At 41.9% G+C, this 18,330-nt stretch overlaps 1 protein-coding gene across 1 annotated transcript in view; it reads left to right on the top strand.

Annotated features, from left to right (window-relative positions):
• Positions 1–1,649: 1,649 nt before the first annotated feature.
• LNX1 (ligand of numb-protein X 1) overlaps positions 1,650–18,330 on the top strand; it is a 199,445-nt gene continuing 182,764 nt past the window's right edge. The window contains exon 1 of the mRNA XM_027102935.1: positions 1,650–1,943. The gene's annotated coding sequence lies outside the window, so the exon portion shown is untranslated. The remainder of the gene's footprint in view (positions 1,944–18,330) is intronic.

The following is an 18,330-nucleotide window of genomic DNA, read 5'->3' on the forward strand; positions in this document are numbered from 1 at the left end:
TTTTACTTTCATTTGACCAGCGGCCAGCTGCCCTGGGTAACTGCACATGTAGGAGAGCTACATGCTAACAGTTGGAAGTAAAGATGAGGCCAAAAAAAAAAAAAAAAAAGTTGCAGTAGGACCTGAGGACTGAAAATACACATGCTGATTTCTTCTCATCAAGCAGAAGTTTCCAGGCTGGAACTTAGAATCGTTCATCCCCTGGATTATTGATTAAAAGAAGCCTGTAACTGTTAGGCTTCTAAAGTCAAAAAGACAAATTTGTGATCAGGCCATAACTGCAGCACACACAGAGGTCAAGAGATATACAGGGCACTTCCTTGTGGGTAAATCAGAATCACAGTGGAGAGCCGGGTGACAGCAGTCAGCCGCACACCCTTGGATTAAAGAGAAGAGAAGGCTCTGGGCTACGTGTGTCCTATGTACGAGTTACATAAAGGTAGCACCAGTTCATAACTCCAGGGAGAGACCACTTAACTAACCAATGAGCCATGTTTCTGTTTAGAATTCTATTCCCAGCCCTAAGAGTTTGTTTAAGCAACTCTTTGGCCATCACTGGAGCTGTCAGTCCACAGAAGTGCTTAAGCTGACTGTTGGGAAAAGCAAGGCTCAGAAGAGCATCCTTCCAGAAAGGCAATTTCTACATTTTTAACTAGCTGGGTCACTTTGCAGGAGTGACTTAATCTCTCTAATCTTCATTTTCTTCCTCTACAAAATGGGAATGAGAATGACAGTATTATGTCAAGAATTATAGGAACTGGGCTTCCCTGGTGGCGCAGTGGTTGAGAGTCCGCCTGCCGATGCGGGGGACACGGGCTCGTGCCCCGGTCTGGGGGGATCCCACATGCCGCAGAGCGGCTGGGCCCGTGAGCCATGGCCGCTGAGCCTGTGCTCCGCAACGGGAGAGGCCACAGCGGAGAAGAGTGCGAGACCCGCAAAAAAAAAAAAAAAAAAAAAAAAAAGAATTATATGAACTAACACAGGTGAGGTCATTAGCACAGGAGCTGGTGGACAGTAAGTTCTCAATAAATGCTAGCAAAGATGACGCTACCGATGATGACTGTGACATTGAAGAGTAAGTAGAAGAAATCTTTATGTAAACGATAATCCTGTATCTTTAGAGGATATCTTTCTTTAAAAGTCTTAGCTAGTGTCAGTCGTAAACTTGCTTCTTCTTTTCCTTTGTCTACAAATGTCTGCCAGTGTTCGGTTACAAGAGAGCCTGCCTATGGAAAATCTTTGAAAGATTTGGCAAGACATTGGAGTGGTCAGGATTGCTTGATTTGTCCGAGACAGATCTCACGCTTCTGATATAAATGCACACTTCTTTACATATATAAAACTCAAAAGATGCCTGGGACTCTGAGGTCCGTCCGGGCAGCGGCCAGCTCCTGCCACTTTAGGAAGTGGTCCCAGCGTGATGATGTCCCAGTCTGGTGAGAACATGGAGGGGCAGTGACCCTGTGTTTATTTCCTTGTTGATTTCCCTTCCCTGGCTCCAAGCTCATTTTCCCATTGCCTGCAGGAAAACAACATCCAGGGGTGCGGTAGGACTGACTTGGCAGCCCTAAAGGTGAACAAAAGGATCCTGGCTTTGGCGAGAGCAAAAGGAAGTTGGAGGGAGCCTCGGCCCCATCCAAACCAGAACAGACTTGTCGTTGATGCCCCTGAGTGGCTGCTCTGCGGCGGCCGCTCTCCCTGGAAGCTCCGCAGAGGCGGCTCTCAGGTCGATGCATCAACTCTGTGCAAAGCCTGCAGCAGGGGCACAGGACGAGCTGATTAACTCCAGGGCAGAGTGCTTCTCGTGCGTGTCTGGAAGACGGGGCACAGGAAAGAGAAGGGAAATTTTCCTGGGCTACTGCTGAGTCAGAAAAACTGAGCTCCCAGATGGACTTTACCCAGAGGCCTCACACGGCTGGAAACTGATCCACAATGCAGCAAAGGTAAGAGGCCTGCTTCCTCCTGAGGGTGGTGTCTCAGGCAACTGGGGAAAAGTTTGCCCCTGACTACGGCAGCCCAGCCTCCACCCAACGCACTACACACACACACACACACACACACACACACACGCACACACACACACACCCCAACTTGTTGAGAAGAACCTAGAAATATCTAGTTCTGTCTTTTTCAAAGCACTCTAGAAAGGCCTCAGGACATTTGCTCTCTTTATGTTTGATTTTTTTTCTGCATTCTTCATGGACACCTCTTCCTTTACTTTCAAAAATAAAAACTACTTTTTTATTTCATTTTTCACTGGCCAAACAGGTCAGTAAACACGTAAGTAATCCCACTAATGGTGACTGGGTTTATATAACATTATTCTTCATCAGTATTCAAAACACATTCACAGGTTTTGTCCCATTTCTACCGGAGAAACGGGCATTGCCACTGCAATTTTATCCTCGGAGACACTTAGGTCCAGAGAAATCGTGATTTGCCCCGCAGCACGTAGGAAGGTGGGTGACAGACAGCTCGTCTTGTCTCCACTCCTGCCTCTTTTCAGTAGAATGGTGACTCTCCTTTCTAAACCAAATACCAGACTACATTCCCTGCCACGTATGCTGGCAAACGATCTGATGAGAGGATGGAATTTTAGCAATTGGAACTCTCCTGGATAATCCAGATGTGGAGAGTCACAGTAGCCAGGACTACGCCACCATGTTACGTATCCCTGTTTACTTCCATCCCTGGGCATGGATGCCAGTTCAACAAATGTCGATAACTGATGGCCCCAGTGCCCAGCTCTGGGTCACATGTCAGGGTGTGGTGCAGACCGTATGCCCAGGAGGTGCTGAAGGAGTACAGAGTGGGGCCTGAGAGAGGAGGTTGTGTGTGAGAAGACTCTCCACAGGAGGGGAGCTTCACACTTGGGCTTAGCATAAAGTAGGGACGTGTACTGAGGGAGAGCATTTCGGATCAGCACAGCCCCCCAGGTAGGGAGGGAGTGGGCATTTACAGCAAGACTGCGACAGCAGGGCAGGGGGTGAAGAGCACGGACCGGGGAATTAGACCATCTGGACATGAATCCTGGTTCCACCACCTACTAGCTCTATGTCCTGGGGTAACTCAGTTAACCCCTCTGACCTCAGTTTTTTGATATGTAAAATGGGAATAATGGTGATACCTACCTCAAGGAGGTGTCTTCAGGTTTCAATGAGATAATGCATGTAAAATCTTTGCTGGTACATAAGTGCTCAATACATACTATTTAAATACCATGTGCCTGGCTCCATGGGAGATGCTGAGGATACAGACGAAGGCAGCCCTACTCTCAATTTGATCACAGTATTGTGCGTTAGTTGTGTGCCGCTAACTATATGCCGTATAGTAAGGGCTGTGGGACGGCAGAGGAGGGATCTACTCAGTCTGTGAGATTTTGGATGGTTGTTCTGGGCGGCCTATTGGAGGAGGTGGGAAGAATTTTCACAGCAGAGGCCCTGTGTGTAGGAAGGTGACATAGAACAGAGCTACACGGATTTGATTTTGAATAGCAGCTTCATCTCCACCAGATGCCTAGCATAACCATGCCAGTCTGCTCAGGCTGCCATAACGAAATACCACAGCCCGCATGGCTTAAACAGCAGAAACGTATTTTGTCATCGTTCTGGAGCCTAGAAATCCAACATCACGGTTAGGCTACTCTCCTTGGCTTGCAGACAGCCACCTTTTTGCTGTGTCCTTGCATGGGCGTTCCTCTGTGCACCTGTACCCTCGGTGTCCCTCTGCATGTCCAAATTTTTCTTTTCTTATAAGGACACCAGTCAGTTGGATTAGGTTCCACCCTAAGGACCTCTTTTTAACTTAATCACCTCTTTCAGGGCCCTATCTCCCAATCCAGCCACATTCTGAGATACGGGCTTCAGCATATGCATCTGGGAGGATACAACTCAACCCATAACAATAAGCCTGTTACTAAGCCTGTCCAAGCTTTAGTTCCTCATCTATAAGACGGGGACGCTACTTTAAAAGGAGAACCATTGTGATGATTATAAGAACACATGAGCCACCTATCCCAGTTTCTGACCCTTAGAAGGTGCCCAATAGGCAGTGGTGGTTATTATCAGCATTTTAGACCAAGCCTCAGATGAACATGGGATCCCCTGCACAGTCCACATTCCAGATAGACACTAAAGAACTGGGCCTTAGTTATCCCACAGACTTCCCCAGAGAACAAACGGGCCCTCAGTGTTCCTACTTCCTTGGTTGTGGCAGGGAGCCCATCATCAGTTACGTGAAGTGGCCGGCGTGATCAGCCCATAGATACTGTGTTCTCTCTCTCTCTTATTCAGTAACCTGTCCTTTCTTTACTAAATGAGTGGGGTGAGAATGCGCATCTCCTACACCTCAACAGAGAACCAACATGAAGCAGACATACCCTGATTCTACTCTTGGGACAGCCACTCCAAGGTTTATCCTCCCAACGCAGCCTCTGGGTACCTGTGTCCTGGCAAGTCTGAAAAACATTATAATTCCAACCTAAGATATCCACTACATGTAGATGTAGATATAGGTATAGATATAGATTATTTTGAAAAATCTCAAACTTACAGAAAAGTTGCACGTACACTACAAAGAATTTTATACTATATTTTTCCTGAACCCTTTGAGAATAAGCTGCCAAAGTGATGCCTCATCTTCCCCAAATACATCAGTGTGCATTTCCCATAAACAGGGACATTCTCCTACGCAACCGCAGAATCAGGAACTTCATGTCGATATGTTACTATTCTCTAATCCTCAGACCCCAGTACGTTTTCATTAATTGTCATTGGATCCTCAGATCAAGTTTTTGTCAGTTGTCCCAATAATAGCCTTGATAGCACAAAGAGTCCTTTCGAATCAAGCACTGCATTTAGTTGTCACATCTCCTTAGTCTGCTCCAATATGCAACCTTTCCTTGGTGTTTCTTTCACTTTCATGACCTTGACACTTCAAAAAAATACAGGCTAGTTATTCTGTAGAACGTTCCTCTCTTGGGGTTTGTCTGAATTTACTCACGTCTAGATGCAAGTTCTACAACTTGGGCAAGAATATCACAGAAGTGATGCTGTGCTCTTCCCATTGCATCCTATCAGGCGGCAGATGATTTTAAATTTCCCCGAGATCACTTGATTAAAGTGGTGTCTGCTAGGGTACTCCCCTGGAAAGTTACCCTTCTTCCTTTTTTTTAATTAATAAGTGTTGTCAGAAAAGGACCTTGAAATTATGTAAATATCTCATTCCCAAACTGTCAATGTGCCCTTCTGACATGTTCCCATCATCGTTTGAACACTTCTTTACTTCCTGTTACAATGACATGTTCCAGCTTTAAAATTAACTATTTCTCCAAGGAGCTCTGGTTCCACTATGTGTGGGATTATTTAGAATCCCAATTCTCACTGCTCGGTGTGCTCACTGCTAACTTAGGTATTGCTGTTCCCTGACTCTTTCAGTGGACAGAGCTAGTGTGTGTATATATACATCTATATTATTTCCGTAGATGATCCATATATACTGAAAACCATAAATTCACTCTGGTACTTCCGATTCCAATCCAGCACCACAGGGTTCATCCTAGCTTTCTCCCTTTCCATATCATAAGTTCCTTCTCTAACACTTATGGAGCCTGATTTCCATTATCCTTAATACACTTGCTTATTCGATCAATCCCTTGAATGTAACCAACTGCTATCATGACCACTGCCCCCTTCCCCACACAGTTGCCCTCCCCATTCCGCTTGGATTCTGACACTGCCCATCTGGGCTCTGGCCCTTGTGCAGGTCAGCCCTGCTCTGGGGCTAATCTCCTTACCTTGTCTGGGCCACCATATCTCCTCCACCCCCCACGAGGGTGACTGCCTTACTCAGCCCACATAATAGCTTTAAGGACTGAATTATTTAGGAAGAGAAGGGAAGGTAAAGAAGATGTTCATTCACTTTTAACATTTTTGAAAAACTCAAAAAAGTCATTCTGTGACCCATGGTGAGCATTTGTGCGAGTATGTGTTGTCACTGTCTTTGTTTTGCGGGGAGCAGTCTCTTCCATACAAATTGGGCATATGTCCCCAGTACCAGGACTGAAGGCATGAGGTTCACACTACTGATTCTATTCCATTCAACACTGTTCCAGTCTATATGGACATGGGCTGCTCACTGTCTACTCGGGGTACCAACAATATTTCCAGGCTGAAAACTACTATTTGGGCAATCACTGCTCCTTTTTCTATTCTGAGTCCTAGTCTGGGCTCTGCCTTATTTATTTATTTAAAACTAGATAGTAAGCACTTACTCGAAACCAGGTACTTGGCTAGGTTGGGACATAGAGATTTAAACCCTTGGTCTCAGCCCTCAGGGAACTCTCAGTCTACCGTGAGATGCACACAAGAGTCAGACAGTTATAAATCTGTGCAGCAAAGTGCAATGTGAGCTGTCTGAACGGCTTGAATCTAACCTAGAGGGCACCTAACCTAGATGGGGTGGGCAGAGAGAAGGTGCCCGAGGGGAACCCTGAATGGGCAGGGATTAACAAAGTAAGGCAGGGCAGGAAGGAAGGCATAGGGAAAGGTGTGTGGAAGGGCCAGAGGCAAGGGAGGGCTGAAAAGGCAGGTGCAGGTTGGTGGAGGTGTGTCACACATGCCAGGTGAACATGGTTGGATTTTTTTTTTAACATCTTTATTGGAGTATAATTGCTTTACATGGTTGTGTTAGTTTCTGCTGTAGAACAAAGTGAATCAGCTATATGTATACATATACCCCCATATCCCCTCCCTCTTGCGTCTCCCTCCTACCCTCCCTATCCCACCCCTCTAGGTGGACACAAAGCACTGAGCTGATCTCCCTGTGCTATGCGGCTGTTTCCCACTAGCTATCTATTTTACATTTGGAAGTGTATATATGTCAGTGCCACTCTCTAACTTCTTCCCAGCTTACCCTTCCCCCTCCCTGTGTCCTCAGGTCCAACCTCTATGCCTGCATCTTTATTAACACGGTTGGGTTTTAGACTTTAGGACATGAGGCTCTGGAGCCCAACTTTCTCAGTTCAAATCCTGACTCTGCCACTTACTAGTTGTGTGATCTTAAGCAAGTGACTGTTTTGTGTCACAGTTTCTTTCACTGTAAAGCTGGAGATTATAATCATACTTACATCATGGGATTGACGTAATGATTAAATTAGTGATTTTACATAGCATATAATTAGTGATTTTGCATAGCATATAAAAAACATATAACAGAGAGAGAAGACAGCAGAAGCAAGAAGAACTACAATCCTGCAGCCTGTGGAATGAAAACCCCATTCACAGAAAGACAGACAAAATGAAAAGGCACAGGACTATGTACCAGATGAAAGAACAAGATAAAATCCCAGAAAAGCAGTTAAATGAAGTGGAAATAGGCAACCGTCCAGAAAAAGAATTCAGAATAATGATAGTGAAGATGATCCAGGACCTCGGAAAAAGAATGGAGGTAAAAATCGAGAAGATGCAAGAAATGTTTAACAAAGACCTAGAAGAATTAAAAAACAAACAAACAGAGATGAACAATACAATAACTGAAATGAAAACTACACTAGAAGGAATCAATAGCAGAATAACTGAGGCAGAAGAACGGATAAGTGACCTGGAAGACACAATGGTGGAATTCACTGCCACAGAACAGAATAAAGAGAAAAGAATGAAAAGAAATGAAGACAGCCTGAGACCTCTGGGACAATATTAAATGCAACAACATTCACATTATGGGGGTCCCAGAAGGAGAAGAGAGAGAGAAAGGACCCGAGAACATATTTGAAGACATTATAGTTGAAAACTTCCCTAACATGGGAAAGGAAATAACCACCCAAGTACAGGAAGTGCAGAGTCCCAGGCAGGATAAACCCAAGGAGAAACAGGCCAAGACACATAGTAATCAAATTGGCAAAAATTAAAGACAAAGAAAAATTATTAAAAGCAACAAGGGAGAAACAACAAATAACATATAAAGGAACTCCCATAAGTTTAGCTGATTTCTCAGCAGAAACTCTACAAGCCAGAAGGGAGTGGCACAATATATTTAAAGTGATGAAAGGGCACAACCTAAAACCAAGATTCTACCAGCAAGGATCTCATTCAGATTCGACGGAGAAATCAAAAGCTTTACAGACAAGCCAAAGCTAAGAGAATTCAGCACCACCAAACCAGCTCTACAACAAATGCTAAAGGAACTTCTCCAAGTGGGAAACACAAGAGAAGAAAAGGACCTACAAAAACAAACCCAAAACAATTAAGAAAAAAAAAGAAAAAAAAGGAAAAAAAAAAAAAGGGGAAAAAAAAAAGAAAAAGAAACAATTAAGAAAATGGTAATAGGAACACACATATCTATAATTACCTTAAATGTGAATGGATTAAATACTCCAACCAAACGACACAGACTCACTGAATGGATACAAAAACAAGACCCATATATATGCTGTCTACAAGAGACCCACTTCAGACCTAGGGACACATACAAACTGAAAGTGAGGGGATGGAAAAAGATATTCCATGCAAATGGAAATCAAAAGAAAGCTGGGGTAGCAATACTCATATCAGATAAAATGGACTTTAAAACAAAGAATGTTATGAGAGACAAGGAAGGACAATACATAATGATCAAGGGATCAATCCAAGAAGAAGATATAACAATTATAAATATATATGGATCCAACATAGGAGCACCTCAATACATAAGGCAAATGCTAAGAGCTATAAAAGAGGAAATTGACAGTAACACAATAATAGTGGGAAAAAAAATAATAGTGGGGCACTGTAACACCTCACTTACACGAATGGATAGATCATCCAGACAGAAAATTAATAAGGAAACACAAGCTTTAAATGACACAATAGACCAGATAGATTTAATTGATATTTATAGGACATTCCATCCCAAAACAGCAGATTACACTTTCTTCGCAAGCGCACACAGATCATTTTCCAGGAGAGATCACATCTTGGGTCACAAATCAAACCTCGGTAAATTTAAGAAAATTGAAATCATGTCAAGCATGTTTTTGGACCACAATGCTATGAGATTAGAAACAAATTACAGGAAAAAAACCCATAAAAAACACAAACACATGGAGGCTAAACAATACGTTACTAAATAACCAAGAGATCACTGAAGAAATCAAGGAGGTAATAAAAAAATACCTACAAACAAATGACAATGAAAACACAATGATCCAAAACCTATGGGATGCAGCAAAAGCAGTTCTAAGAGGGAAGTTTATAGCAACACAATCCTACCTCAATAAACAAGAAAAATCTCAAATAAACAATCTAACCTTTCACCTAAAGAAACCAGAGAAAGAAGAACAAACAAAACCCAAAGTTAGTAGAAGGAAAGCAATCATAAAGATCAGAGCAGAAATAAATGAAATAGAAACAAAGAAAACAATAGCAAAGTCAATAAAACTAACAGCAGTTCTTTGAGAAGATAAACAAAATTGACAAACTTTTAGTCAGACTCATCAAGAAAAAGAGGGAGAAGACTCAAATCAATAATATTAGAAATGAAAAAGGAGAAGTTACAATGGATACTGCAGAAACACAAAGCATCCTAAGAGATTACTACAAGCAACTCTATGCCAATAAAATGGACAACCTGGAAGAAATGATCAAATTCTTAGAAAGGTATAACCTTCCAAGACTGAACCAGGAAGAAATAGAAAATATGAACAGACAAATCACAAGTAATGAAATTGAAACTGTGATTAAAAATCTTCCAACAAACAGAAGTCCAGGACCAGATGGCTTCACAGGTGAATTCTATCAAACGTTTAGAGAAGAGCTAACACACATCCTTCTCAAACTCTTCCAAAAAATTGCAGAGGAAGGAACACTCCCAAACTCATTCTGTGAGGCCACTATCACCCTGACACAAAAACCAGACAAAGATACTACAAAAAAAGAAAATTATAGTTCAATATCACTGATGAATATAGATGCAAAAATCCTCAACAAAATACTAGCAAACAGAATCCAATAACACATTAAATGGATCATACACCATGATCAAGTGGGATTTATCCCAGGGATGCAAGGATTCTTCAGTATATGCAAATCTATCAATGTGATACACCATAGTAACAAACAGAAGAAGAACAACCATATGATCATCTCAATAGATGCAGAAAAAGCTTTTGACAAAATTCAACACCCATTTATGATAAAAACTCTCCAGAATGTGGGGATAGAGAGAATCTACCTCAGCATAATAAAGGCCATATACAGCAAACCCACAAGAAACATCATTCTCAATGGTGAAAACCTGAAAGCATTTCCTTTAGGATCAGGAATAAGGTAAGGATGTCCACTCTCGCCACTATTATTCAGCATAGTTTTGGAAGTCCAAGGCACAGCAATCAGAGAAGAAAAAGAAATAAATGGAATCCAAATCGGAAAAGAAGAAGTAAAACTGTCACTGTTTGCAGATGACATGATACTGTACATAGAGAATCCTAAAGATGCCACCAGAAAACTACTAGAGCTAATCAGTGAATTTGGTAAAATTGCAGTATACAAAATTAATGCACAGAAATCTCTTGCATTCCTATACACTAACAACAAAAGATCAGAAATAGAAATTAAGGAAACAATCCCATTCACCATTGCAACGAAAAGAATAAAATACCTAGGAATAAACCTACCTAAGGAGGTAAAAGACCTGTATTCAGAAAACTGTAAGACTGTGATGAAAGAAATCAAAGATGGCACAAACAGATGGAGAGACACACCATGTTCTTGGATTGGAATAATCAATATTGTGAAAATGACTATACTACCCTAAGCAATCTACAGATTCAATGCAATCCGTATCAAATTACCAATGGCATTTTTTTTTTTTACAGAATTAGAACCAAAAAATCTTTAAATTTGTATGGAAACACAAAAGATCCCATAGAGCCAAAACAATCTTGCAGGATAAAACAGAGCTGGCAGAATCAGACTCCCTGACTTCAGACTATACTACGAAGCTACAGTAATCAAGACACTGTGGTACTGGCACAAAAACAGAAATATAGATCAATGGAACAGTTTAGAAAGCCCAGAGATATATCCATGCACCTATGGTCAACTAATCTATGACGAAGGAGGCAAGGATATACAATGGAGAAAAGACAGCCTCTTCAGTAAGTGGTGTTGGGAAAACTGGACAGCTACATGTAAAAGAATGAAATCAGAACACTCCTTAACACCATACACAAAAATAAACTCAAAATGGATTAGAGACCTAAATGTAGGACGGGACACTATAAAACTCTTAGAGGAAAACATAGGAAGAACACTCTGACATAATTCACAGCAAGAACTTTTTTCACCCACCTCCTAGAGTAATGGAAATAAAAACAAAAATAAACAAATGAGACCTAATGAAACTTAAAAGGTTTTGTCCAGCAAAGGAAACTATAAACAAGATGAAAAGACAACCCTCAGGATGGGAGAAAATATTTGCAAATGAATCAATGGAGGAAGGGTTAATCTCCAAATATATAAACAGCTCATGCAGTTCAATATTAAAAAAAACAAACAACCCAAGCAAAAAATGGGCAGAAGATCTAAATAGACATTTCTCCAAGAAGACATACAGATGGCCAAGAAGCACATGAAAAGATGCTCAGCATCTAAAAGTGGAAGCTCAGAAATGTCAGTAGTGCATCATACTTTAAAGCTTCTAAGCATCAAAAGACACAATCAACAGAGTGACAAGGCAGCCCATGGCATAGGAAAAATATTTGCAAGGCATATACTTGAAAAGGAGTTAATATGAAGACTATATAAAGAACTTCTACAACTCAACAATAAAAACAACCCAATTTTTAAATGGGCAAAACAGACATTTCTCCAAAGAAGATATTCAAATTGCAAATAAGCACATGAAAAGATGCTCAGTGTCACTAATTATTAGGAGATGCAAATCAAAACCACAAGGAAAAGGAAATACCACCTCACAACTATTAGAATGTCTGCTATCAAAAAAAAAAAAAAATCCGCAAAATAACAAGCGTCAGCGAGGATGCAGAAAAATTGGAACCCTTGTGCACTGTTGGTAGGAATGCACCATGGTGCAACCACTGTGGAAAATGGGAAATTGGTATGGTGATTCCTCAAAAACTTAAAATAGTACTACAGTATGAACCAGCACTTCCATTTCTGGGTATATACCCAGAATAATTGAAAACAGGAACCCAGATATGTGTATACCCTTGTTCATAGAAGCATTATTCACAATTGCCAAGGGATGGAAGAAACCCAGATGTCCATGGACAGATGAATGAATAAAGAAAGTGGGGTATAAACATACAATGGAATACTATTCAAACTTAAAAAGGAAGGGAATTCTGACACATACCACAGATGGATGAACGTTGAGGACATTATATATTAAGTGAAATAAACCAGTCACAATGGGACAAATACTGTATGATTCCACTCATACGACGTACATAGAGTAGTCAAATTCATAGAGACAGAAAGTGGAATAGTGGTTGCCAGGGGGGAGGAGGGAATGAGAAGTTTTTGTTTAATGGGTACAGAGTTTCAGGTTGGAGAGAGGAAAAGAGATCTAGAGATGCATGGCGCTGATCGTTGCCCAGTAATGTGAGTGTACTAAGTGCCCCTGAGCCGTATGTACCCTTAGAAATGGTGAAAATGGTCCATTTTATATTATGTATATTTTACCACAATTTAAAATAATAATTAAGAAATGCCAATAAAGCCTGGCTTATTTTCCTTATCAAAGGGATTCTGGAAAAAATGGTTAGGCGAACTTGTAGAAGGAAAAACATCCTATTATTTTTAGAGAATTTTCCACATCTCAGAGTTTCCTAAAAATGTTAGAGAGCTAAATTTCAATACTGGAATTTTATTTTAAAGCTTTTCTCTGGGAAGGTGAATACATAAGAAAATAAGTCTTGGTCAGAACTTGGGCATGCTCTCACAAACGAGGTATTGTCTGCTAGATCACAAAGAACCTACAACTCTACCAATGATATAAGGAGACTGTCTCCTAAAACAAATAAGATCAACGTCCTATTGAAGATACAGAAATGAAAGAGGCACTGCAAGGTGTGTTTGGTTATTCGATTGTGTGTGTGTGTGTGTGTGTGCACACGCACACACTCCTAAAACATTTTAAGCTTATAGTTCTTGACTGGTGGCAGGGGAGCCAGGTATGTGAAAGGAGTTTAAGAAACATCTACACTGATGGTCCCTCTGCACTGAAAGGCAGAGGAACAGACCCAGCATGAGGCTGACTCTGAATTAGAGGTCATAGCCTGTGTTGGGAGAAGCATCTACCCAGCCCCTGGTTCTGGAACAGGAAGAAAAGAGGAACTGACACAAGAAGGGGCTCTTCCTCCCTCGTTCCTGAATATCTGACCAGGAGGCCACCTCTGACCCCGGAGGAGCCCTGCCTCTAAGCTCACCGGTTCACTTTATGCCCTCAGGGGCTTCAATTTCCTCATATGTAAAACTAGAACAATAATGAAATACTACAGGGCAATGGGGCTTCATTAACCATAAAATACATGCGGGTTTTTAGTTATTTGTGTTCTACTTCATTCCGCAGAGAAACTGCTGGCTACAGCTGGCAAATGCAAAGTAGAACAGTGGCTCACGCTAACATGGCCCGTTTCTGGCCAGCAGAGGGTTTTTAATTTTGTATACTTGCCACCAACATCTAAAAACCAGAAGATTTCATATAAAACCCAAATTTCAAATTCTGTTAAAATGTAGTAAAAACCTAGCCACACCGGTCCCACTCTCATGCCTTGATTCACTCACCTGGCAGATGTGGATTGGGTGACAGTTCTGTGTCAGGCACTGTTGTGGGTGCTAGGGATATAGCAGTGGTAAGAGAGAGTAAACAGATAAATCAGATAATTGCAGAAAATGATAAATGCTATGAATAATCACGGTTAGGGGCTAGAGATTGACAATGGGGGAAGGGGACAATGCTATTTGAGTAGGATGGCCAGGAAGGACCTCTCTCTGTTTGCCACAGTCCACTCCATGCCCTATTACCCCACTTACTTCAGTCATTTACTGCTACCTGCCTGGCAATTAGAGGCAACTGAGACTAAGAACATACAATGACAGGAAACATAATGAAGAATTTAAATTAGGAACAGGGGAAATGTAAATAAGATTAGGATAACAAGAGCAGAGGAAATGAGAATCAAGTGTGCATGCCACAAGAGCCTTCGTCATGGGTAGAGCTGGGCATCAGATTTAAACCTGAACTTCCTGGCAACTAGGGCAAAAGGGAGATATGTCCAATGACATCATCCTCATTTTCAGAAAGGAAGAAAGAAAGCCATTCCTTTATAGGTACAAAGCTTTCCTCACCTAAACTTGGAATAGAAATTGACCACATCAGACTTTATAAAGGGAACTGTGAGTGATATAGTGATCAATATCTTCACCAACACATTCACAGAAGTATGGTATTTCCCGTTGATCAGTCATTCATTCAAAACCCTTTTGTCGAGACACTAACAGAAGCACTGGCCATGCAAAAATGCCTGTTGTTTTCCCTTTTTTCCCTGGTGTCCAGAGATAAGAGATGAGGGCGTCTCTTACGAGAACATTGTTATATGAAAGGTCAAGATGATGCCATGCAGACCTCTGCTCCTGCTGATTTCAATTCACAGAGTATCAGAAGAATGGACAGAATGCCTGTCACTCAAACTCCCTTCCTTCCATAAATCTATCTTCTCTCAGCTGGTTAGACAGAGGGAAAGTAAAGAGTAGAATTAACAGTTCTTTGTGACATTCCTCAGTGACAGCCACTCCTATTACCAAAAGGCAATTTCTGTGGTCCTTGAACCTTTTGACTTAAGTAAATCTCTTTCTTTTTATGGACTAGCCCAGCGGGGAAATGCTAATGGTTACACATCCTGACGGCTTACTACTGAGACCGGCCCACGTGAGGGAAGGAAGTTCCTACATCTATTCATTCACCCCCTGCACAGGAAGCCTCTGCCACACTCCTAGGCTGGTGACCAAACACTGGGAAATCTAGCCTGTCTTCTAGAATGTTCCTAGGCAGTTCTTTCATGGCTTCAGTGTCCAAAGCTTCCTAAGGGTTCCCTTGCCAAAGGAGCCCAAAGGATTCTTGCTTTGTGTTAGCTCCATTGTGTACGCCCCAAGTACAGAGCATACCTATGTTTTTAAAGGTGTCCCCCTGCCCCCATGAGAAAACATACAGGCAGAAATATAGTTAAACCAAATTTTCTGCCCTTAGTTTTTGGCCCCGGGGGCTGCCTGGCTGAGTGCTTGTCACCGGGATTCTCTCCTGGCTCACTGGCGATTTTGCGGGCTCACTCTCCTGCAGTTGGCAAGCATCGAGGCATTGTCTGAGGGCCAGGGCCAAGCATTACTTCTCCCTCACTCTTTTGAAAACTGAGAAGAGCCTTTTGACTGTGCTGGTTCTAATCCTTCCCCAGACTTCCTCCACTCCATTACCATACCTCTCTGTTACTCTGACTAAATACCCCCTTTGAGCCAACCTCACAGAACTGGTTTTCTGGGTTTGCAACAATGACCTTCCAGAAACACCCTGAGCTCAGTCTGGCTCGAGCCTCACAGTCTCTGCTTGGCCATCTGGCAAAGAGGCCCTTCTGGTGCCAAAGTAACTGACCCCACGTGAGATGTTATCCAAGTCACTTGACATGGAATCCTGCTCCGTCCTGGAACGGGACAGCCCAAGAGTTCCAAAGGATTTGCTCCAAGAGTCCCAGCTAGTGCTGTGTTTCTGACAAACTTCATTTTGTAAATTTCTTTCCATGGACCATGAACAAATATTTAGGCTTACATCTACACACATGCATAAATACCTCAATATAGACTACATTGGTTTTTTTTTAATTTAATTTTTATTTTATATTGGGGTATAGTTGATTTACAATGTTGTGTTAATTTCAGGTGTACAGCAAAGTGGTTGTTATACTTATACGTATATCCATTCTTTTTCAGACTCCTTTCTCTTATAGGTTATTACAGAATATTGAGTAGCGTTCCCTGTGCTATACAGTAGGTCCTTGTTGATTATCTATTTTATATATAGTAGTGTGTATATGTTAATCCCAACCTCCTAATTTATCCCTCCCCCTACCACATCTCCCCTTTGGTAACCATAAGTTTGTTTTCTATGTCTGTGAGTCTGATTCTGTTTTATAAATAAGTTCATTTGTGTCCTATTTTAGATTCCTCATATAAGTGATATCTCATGATATTTGTCTTTCTCTGTCTGACTTACTTCACTTAGTATGATAATCTCTAGGTCCATCTATGTTGCTGCAAATGGCATGATTTCGTTCTTTTCTTATGGCTGAGTAATATTCCATTGTATATATGTACCACATCTTCTTTATCCATTCCTCTGTCAATGGACATTTTGCTTGCTTCCATGTCTTGGCTATTGTAAAGAGTGCTAAGACTACACTGTTTTAACTTAAATCATTTTTCATTCATTTCTTTTACCACTAAAGTGAGGTTCAAATTACAGTGCATCCAACACACCCATCGGGCTTTGTTCCTGAAGGGTAAGTGTTATCATTACTAAGACTTTTAGGGTAAATGCTTTGTAGATTAATAAAAACTTGTCACCAACATGCACTGAGTGGCCAGGAAACACCTGGAAAAGGTACGTTGAGTTCAGCAGGTGCTCAACTTGTGAAATAATAATAATCGGTCACTTCCTGAGCTCTTCTCATGTGCCAGACACCATAAAACTCTTTACATGGCTTGGCTTATCTTGTTTAATTCACATGATTCTGAAAGGTACTATGATAATTTCCATTTTTCAGGTAGAAAAACTGAGGTTTAAAGAGGTTAAGTAACATGCCCAAAGTCACCAAGCAGCAGGACTGGGTTTGAAACCAGGTCCGTTATACTTCAAAGCTCTTAACAGGAGGCAGAAGGGAAGGCAGAGGAAGGTGGTGAGAGGGTGAGAGGTCTTGGGTAGCCCACCCTTCACGACCCCTCAAGCTTCCTGATCAACTCTCTGCGTCCATACTGTGGTGTTTGTCTGTTTAATGGACAAAGAACCGCTTTTTCAGAATCTCCATCAGTCATTTTCTCTGTTCGCTCTGATTGACTCCTGATTAAATCATCAAGATGGAGGTTTCCCAACCTCGCCAACACTGGCATTTAGGGCTGGATATTTCTTGGAGGTGGAGAGCTGTCTTGTAACATATTGAACAGCATCCCTGGCTTCTGCTCACTAGATGCCAGTAATATCTCCCCAGTTTTGACAATCAACAATGTCTCCAGAAGTTGTCAGATGTCCCCTGGAGGGCAAAACCACCCCATACGGAGAACCACCGCACTTGATACAACTAGAGGTGAAAGGAGATTAAAGTTCCAGAGGTGATGGCGAAATTCCCCAGAGAGCAGAAGTTTCTGTGGGTCTGGCTGGGAGGCCTCTGGGAATTCTTCAGGCGAAGCAACCTCATTCCTAGTCACCCTGCCATTCTGACCTCAAGCTAACTGGAAAAGGCCAAGACTAATCACCCAAAGGAAGCCTCGGGCGCCATAGGCTGACATGTGGGTGGAGCAAGGGGGGGGGGTCCCTCCGAAAGGCCCTGATGGCCATGATTAACCTTCCCAGTGTCACCATTCTGGCAGGAAATTTGTGTCTAGCTGGGAAATGGTCCTTTCTTCCATAGCCACCTCTGTGGCATTCATTTAATCCCAAGCATAAATGACTAAAGAGTGATCATGCCAGATATGACTTTAGGGTATACGGGGTATGCGGGAAGTGCCCAGGCTGGTGCTGGTGTCTCATGGCTTATCACAAGGTGGCCAGTGGGACACAAGAGTCCTTTGTCTCAGGCCCCACACTGGGCCTCAAATTTAAAATTTTGACATCCTCTCCCATGTTATATACATGCTGAATTTTTGCACGTGGTCAAAAGCACTAATTTGTTCAATATATACATTTAAAATATATCACGCTTTTCACATGTCTATTTTGGAATTTCTTTTATTTTAAATATCTCAAGAGCCTCAAAAAGTGGGCATGGCCCAGGCCTGTCTTAACTTCTGACATAGCCTGCTTTCAACATTATAAGGCAGAGCAAGACACATAGGGAGAGTGATCTCCAGGGGCTAGAAGGCCTTGGGCCCCCAAATTGTTCCGCATGTGCTCTTAGTGCTGAAAATTCCATGAAAACTGTCTACGCGATGTCTTACATTCCAGGATAATTCTTTAAATAAAAAATATCCCTGGGAGAATGTATAATGACCTCTCAAAACTAAATCACGAGAAAATAGACAAGCCAATTTAAGAAATGGTCAAAAGATTTGGACAGTCACTTTGCCAAAA

The sequence above is a fragment of the Aethalodelphis obliquidens genome, unplaced genomic scaffold (assembly GCF_003676395.1).
Source record: "Aethalodelphis obliquidens isolate GAN/ISIS:26980383/991018 unplaced genomic scaffold, ASM367639v1 scaffold6, whole genome shotgun sequence".
Lineage (NCBI taxonomy): Eukaryota > Metazoa > Chordata > Mammalia > Artiodactyla > Delphinidae > Aethalodelphis > Aethalodelphis obliquidens.